Below are 7,695 nucleotides of genomic sequence, written 5' to 3' on the forward strand. Positions count from 1 at the left end.
TGGTTACAGATTCAAGTCCCGTCGGGCGTCGTATTTTTCAAAAGAATATTTTTTATATTAATTATTTTGGTGTATAATATCTGAGATGTTTTCATATTATGTAGGTATGTTCAATCATTAGTGTCAGAAAGGTTTTTTCGTCTTCATTGTCATATTTTGGATATATTAGGGTTTGAAGTCTTCATTTTGTAAGGAGAAATAGAGTTTCTAAAAAAAACCATAATATTTGGTTTATATCTACAATTGCATGTTCTTTCAGTTACTTCACTTATAACCTATTTGACAGAAAGGCCGCAGTGGGTGCAAGTGTTGAAAAATTATGATACTTATATTATACTACACTAGACATACTTACATTAATTTTTAAACTATTTATAATTTATTACTTATAATTTATCAGATACCGATTTTTGGCCGCATGCGTCCTACGGGCCACGGGTTGTGCATCACTGGTTTAAAATGTAATTAAGTGTATATTGGGAGTTATGGTTGTGTAAAATTAATAGATTTGGCGTTAAAGCAAAGAGAGAATAGTGAATCCACATATTGAGAGCATTGAGTCTAACTTGACAGAATTAAATTTTATTGAATCTAACGTAGAGCATAAGGGTTTATTTACACGGACATAGTATTAATCATCAGCAGTGACGTCCCTAGACAAAATGCCGCCCCATTTTTTTTTTACAGTATTTCGTATCATCCGTGCTCGTGTCGTTTCTGTTATTTCTATATATACCAAATGATTCTCCTCGATTTGCCGCCCTTTGAGTAACTGCCGCCCCCAAGCGACGCTCAATCTGCCTACTCCCACGGGACGTCACTGATCATTAGTACTTGATATACGCACTAATACCGACACGTCATGTAAACAAGCTGAATAGTCAGTGAATACGAATGCTTATTATTAATTCACCCTATTTATACGTGCGTTATTACGTTATTAGTGCGAGTAACGAGCACTAGCGATTAGTATTAATTAAGCTCACGTAAACAAGCCCATAAACTGACATTTAAAAGTACATAATTAGTTTGTTTTTATCAAGATACCCATTTCCCGTTATATAAATTTTGTTGAATGGTGTACATCAGCTGCTGGTTTATTTACAATGTATAATTTAAAAAATATATTATTGTAAACGTTTATATTTATAATAAAAAAAAAAAATCTCACTTCCCTGTCAACTCTATTAAACTAAATGCAGTCATATTTGGAAGGAACCAAAAATATTCTTATTCTATAATGATGGAGGCTAAATGTGTGAAATTGAAGCAATAAAGGACCAATGGTCTACTTATTAAGTTAGTTATAAATGACTTCGTATTGCAGGTTTACTTGCAGATAATTTCACACTACTGCTATATTTTCATTGCCAATATGTACGGCGTGTCCGTCAAGATGAGTAAATAAGCAGCCAGTACTACATTTCGACATTATTATTGTAGTTGAAAAATCTTGTAAAATTGGAGTAAACCGTTTATAATTGCACTTGTGTAAATAATCACAATCGTAATGGTAACTGAGGCCGCGTTTGGAGTAGTTGGCCATTAGATATTATTAACATGTTACAAATATGGTAATTAAAAGGTCAGCAGTGATTGCGTTAATATTATTTGTGAGTTTATCAACGTCTCCATGCTTCACTCGTTGGCAAAGTTATTTCAAATAATGTCATATCACAAATAATAACATATAAGACTTCTATTTGTAGTCCAAATTCTTTGTTTTGTTTGGAACCCATTTTGTATCCCATACAATGTCAGATTATTTGTAGAATAGGTACTGGACTTGATATTATTGTATTATTTAAAAATAAAATTGATACATACTTACATTTTATTCTCCCTGCAAACATTGACTAAATACCTACTACTTAAGGGGGGACATGCTCGTCGAAGGTCAAAATTGAGTTTTTATTGTATTTTCAAACCATGATCCTGGACACTCCTTAAACGTTGTAGATAATCTATTTATATAATTTTGAAGCCTTATTATCCTTTATAGTTATTTTAAGCATTTGATGACTGCATGAAGTATTTTTGTTACATAAAATAGTATACTTTTAAACCTCTCGCTCTAATGTTTTAGAATATAGTCATATTTCGGTACATAACTGTGCAGTGGTGTTAAGATTTTTTACATTTATTAATTTTTAAACGCATTTATAAAACCATTAGCATAATTTATTACGAGATAATTTTTGTAAAATATTCACGATAAAAAATTATATTGATAATCTCTGTGATCCCAAATTTGACAAGAATTAGGCATTTTATTATTCAAAAAATCGGCAAGATTAACACATTTGAAGATGATTCTTTTTTTTTTCTGATTTAAAGATATTTAATATAAGCTATGTCTTTTACCATTCAAGTGTGATAAACATCTTATGAATAATGATTGCTTTATAATAATTATTGACCTAAGAATAAGGTAGTGTTTTTTTGAAATACGCCATTTCTTTTGTCATTCCCCAGTGGTTAAGCTACAACATACGGCCGTAGCCATAAATTGACAAACTATAATTGAAGTAGGGAGTAAAATGATATTAACGCGCGTGTTTGAACATGTACCGTTTAAAAAAAAAAATAAAAAAAATTCAGTTAGGTACATGTTCAAACACGCGCGTCAATATCATTTTACTCCCTACTTTAATTAAAGTTTGTCAATTTATGGCTACGGCCGTATGTTGTAGCTTAACCACTGGGGAATGACAAAAGAAATGGCGTATTTCAAAAAAACACTACCTTATTCTTAGGTCAATAATTATTATAAAGCAATCATTATTCATAAGATGTTTATCACACTTGAATGGTCAAAGATATAGCTTATAATAAGTATCTTTAGAATCATCTTCAAATGTTTAATATTGCCAATTTTTTGAATAATAAAATGTCTAATTCTTGTCAAATTTGGGATCACAGAGATTATCAATATAATTTTTTATCGTGAATATTTTACAAAAATTATCTCGTAATAAATTATGCTAATGGTTTTATAAATGCGTTTAAAAATTAATAAATGTAAAAAATCTTAACACCACTGCACAGTTTTGTACCGAAATATGACTATATTCTAAAACATTAGAGCGAGAGGTTTAAAAGTATACTATTTTATGTAACAAAAATACTTCATGCAGTCATCAAATGCTTAAAATAACTATAAAGGATAATAAGGCTTCAAAATTATATAAATAGATTATCTACAACGTTTAAGGAGTGTCCAGGATCATGGTTTGAAAATACAATAAAAACTCAATTTTGACCTTCGACGAGCATGTACCCCCTTAAATAATATTAATACTACATACCTATATATAGCAATATATTATAATCGCGTAGATATTGTAGGTATAAATTCATTGATAGATGTCATGTTATATTATTGTGACTGTTCTGATATTCAATAGTATTTTATTGCGTGCGATATCCATTTTTTGACAACATTTGCCATATTTTTTTTTGAACGAAAAACGTTTTGTAAACAAAAGAATTGTTTCAAACTAATTGCTATTTTCAGGTAACATAGCCTGCCGTGTGTAAGTATAATAATGTATTTTGTTAATAAATTTTGGAATTGTTAGAATATTATATGTTAAAAAAAATTAATTATGAAAAATATTTTATCACAGTCATTTGTGTTTGATTAATTTATTTATAAATATTAACTAATATTTACAAAAGAACTTCAAGTCAATTCTCCCCCACATCATTCAATATGAATTTAAAAAAATAGTTTTACTATTTTATAATAGGTATGACAATAAATTTTAATTTTCAGTTATGTTAAAAATGACTAGGTTATAAGAAACTGAAATTTACAAAATATTAAAGAAAGGTAAAACTATTTCTTAAATTATGAATAGTTTTTCATTATTTTTTATGCATTTAGTTGTATTAATTTAATAAAAAGCATTTTATTAATAATTGTATCTATGTAATCCAAAAATGTAATATTACACACATTATTTTTTCTGCGCTTCTAATACGATACAAATCAAAATATTTACTGATGATATCAAATTGAATGAGGTCTCATCGAGTTTACAAAAACTATTTCATAGCTTAGCAAATGTGCATGTTAACGAAATTGTCCTTATTCTTGAAGGTTGATCCCCAGGATCCGTAATCTTTCTTCTCCTCCTTTTTCTCTTGCTTGAATCCTTTCAGATTTGACGCATTGCTGTCTTTCCTGTAAACAAAAGAAACAATAAAAATTAATATAGGAAATAAACACAGTTAGAATCTATAACCCTAACTATTTACTGGTTAATATAACTTTTATTATTATTATATGGGGATGGAATATCGACAATGAAATAAAAATTATCAAAATTATTCATTAATGATTATTTAACAAATTATTATTCATGTAAAAAAAGTTTTCACGTAACCAATAGGTATCAATTAAAAATAGTTTGAAACCTGGTAATACTGTTTTAACATTAAAATAACAATCAACGTATACCTACTGTACATTATAATATTATTATGTTCCTTTTTCAAAATGATCTATTTAGATTAAAGTAAATTGTACTTACTTCATGGGAAATCCCAAGTTGACGTTTCCTTTGACGTCGGCTACGCGCGTGCTACGGTCCCCGCCGGCCATTTTGAAAAGTTCTTGTAAACCTCGACGAAGAGTATTTAGAATCGAGGATTAGCCTCTTTCTCTTTACGTGTTAATTTGGTCTAAGCCTTTTGTACAATTATTATGTCGATAAGTTCGGTATTTTTTTTTGAAATTCCGGTCGTCTTATCGGGATAGTTCTAGACAAATCGAGTATCTATGGCACGTGCTGAAGTTGTGTAAGCACTTGATATTCTAGATGGTTTCCAGTATTGGCGCGTCTGCTTCCTTTACGAGTACCTAAGTTTTTGGCCAACCTGGAAAAATAAGAGAAAAACCTTTTAGTCATGAAAATAATAAACAATAATAGGGACTTGAATTGAAAAAAAATACTATGGGTAAACACGTCGTGTAGATGTTAAAATTAGATGTTCGAATTTTAAAAATAGTTCTAGTGACAGGTCCATATCGTTTATACGTGAAAAAATGCATTAAAGGAGGGTGTCGAATTTAAAAGGCGGAAAAAATATTAAATATTATCAAAAAATCAACTTAACACATATTTTAACGTAACCAAATAGTACAATTTTAAATAAAAACGTTTTTGGTATTCCAACTGAGATTATTTTTTGCAAAAATACCAATTGCCACAAACTAAGCGAGACTTGTGCTTATTTTTGTTAATAATTAATTATTCGAAAACACATACAATGTTCCGGACTATTTTTTTTTAAATATGGATGGGCCTGATTAGCGAATTATTATTTTTCGTAATATATATTTTATTCCTTTTTCCATTCCATTCCATTTTTATTCCATATTCTTGAAAGTGCTGTTGTGTTTAGCTCATTATTAATTAATAATTATGAATAGTACCAATGAGCATCCAATATTCTAAATAAAATCACCGACATCTTTTTTGTTTTGTAGGGAACACATTTTTTAAATAACGAATCGAAACGAATTTCAAATCACATCTAAAATGGCCGCAAAGATCAAAGTTCGTTTCTAAATTGGACAACTTCGACGAGAATGTTATGAATAATTCATTAATACACGCTTGTATTATTCCACAATACTGTTCTTTTAAAAGAATATTGTATGTGATAAAATATTGCTGGTCTTTAAAAATAGAATAATTAAAGGTAGATATAACATGACATAAATAAGGCAATAATTGATATATTGGGTTAATATTATTATAAAATATGTTAAGATTCTCTCTTATTATTAGATTTTTAAAAGCTTCGCGTAGAAAATATAATTATAATGTGATTAACACTATTTCATAAAACTGTAAATTGTGAGCAACAAAAAGACACTTTCAGGAAAACTCAATTTAAGATTTTCCACGCAATTAAGACTTTATTGTTTTAAGCATTTCGGATCTGTGTAATGAATAAACTCAAAGTGTGAATTGGGCTTGACAGATATGAAAATTTAGATACAAAATCTGCACTTAACTCATATATTCACTAAGTACGTAGATATTGGCATAAAATCATATTCATAATATAATAATGATGTTAACTTAGTTGTGGACTTTCTATGTCCTTTCTATTAATATTTTTTTTTAAATATTGACATCATTATTTAAATATCATTATTTATTCATTCAATATTGAATACAAACGAGATTTAATGTTATACTATTTATTATAGAATTAATATTGACGTTGAACATGACGTGACAGCGTTGGGTAGTTATTTTTTGATTTTTAGATTGTTTAAAAGAAGAAGATTTAAATTACGAGCAATATCTATTATCAATTGAAAAAAATACATGGTACATTAATATAAGTAAGTACATAATAGCACTTTATAGATTCTCGTTTCTATCACCACCAATGAACAGTTTCTCCCCAATTACTACTAAATTCTTATAGTTACTTACATACAAAATAATATCGTCGATGTTTTGTAAAAAGGGCGAATCAACCATTTTGGCGAAATCGAGATTTTAATGAAAATACAATATGTACCCCACTAGCTTTGTTGTGTAAAAACGGCGAATATTTATCTCCACAGGAAAGTACTTAAAAACGATAATCGACTAAAATTAAATTAATTCAAATTACGAAATAAAAAGCAAATGTTACATATTAGGCCTTTTAAAATATTATATAATAATACCTATTATAATGACAGTATTTTTTCTAAGCTTTATTATAAACTTGTTAGATATTTATAATCATCTACAGGTAAAAAACAAATAAATGTCAAAAGTTAAAAATCCTCCTCCTGTAAAGTAGCATTTTGGTTAATTCGCCCTTTTTACAAAACACCGACGATATATAATCGTTTCATTTATATATTAGTGACATTTACATGCGAATTTCTTTGGCAGTTTGAAATGTTAAATAATTTATTGGAAAATTTTTTTAGTACAGACTGATTTAATGCACATAGGTAAAATATTGAAATTATTAGATTAGTGAATCGGCAAGAAACTATTCACGACATTTATGTATGTCGTTTGGACTACCTCTTTGTATATTTCCCTCCCCTATCACGACTACTACGACATACTATTATTAATAATTAAAAAAAAAAATACAACGAATGAATCCGCGAAATTAAATAATTACAACACAGTCAAAACGTACTCAGATAGCTTTCAGGCTTCTGTCTTTTTTCAGATCTTCTTGTATTTGTGGGATAACTTGGGTCACTAACAAAATATACTTTGGATGTACTAACACGAGGGATTCAAAGTTGAAATCTTACCTGGGGAGAAATTTGTCGGTTATCACAAATCTTGGGCAGGATTTTGTCATTGACACATGAATTAACACAGTTCAAAAGAGAAAAAAAAGAAAGATGTGTATCTTTACTTTGCAATATAGCAGCTTACTGATGGTCGAGTATAGATCTCGGCGGCTTTTAAACCGACCAGGTCCTCTGCTTCAACCGGTTTTCCATCGTCACAGTTTCATTGAATATATAATTTTGAAAAAAAACAACGATCACTACACGAGCGAGTGATAATATTGGCTTGGACTCATGGAGGATGGTTAGCTATTAACCCGCCCGTTGCCGAAGTAATAAGTAGGCAAGATTGTCAAGAGAAAATATATTTATAGTATCCATATTTAGTTGATGCCCTTGTGAAGTAAATTCTGTTAAAC

At 29.0% G+C, this 7,695-nt stretch overlaps 1 long non-coding RNA gene across 1 annotated transcript; it reads right to left on the reverse strand.

The window, feature by feature from the left end:
* Positions 1 to 3,912: 3,912 nt before the first annotated feature.
* On the reverse strand, positions 3,913 to 7,426 carry LOC147075788 (uncharacterized). The gene is made up of 3 exons (XR_015069968.1): positions 7,295 to 7,426; positions 4,539 to 4,884; positions 3,913 to 4,189 (listed from the first exon to the last, which is right to left on the reverse strand). It is a non-coding gene; the product is annotated as an uncharacterized LOC147075788 (long non-coding RNA).
* Positions 7,427 to 7,695: the final 269 nt, after the last annotated feature.

The sequence above is a fragment of the Rhyacophila brunnea genome, unplaced genomic scaffold, assembly GCF_057557595.1.
Source record: "Rhyacophila brunnea isolate RB1 unplaced genomic scaffold, BYU_Rbru_1.0 scaffold_14, whole genome shotgun sequence".
NCBI lineage: Eukaryota > Metazoa > Arthropoda > Insecta > Trichoptera > Rhyacophilidae > Rhyacophila > Rhyacophila brunnea.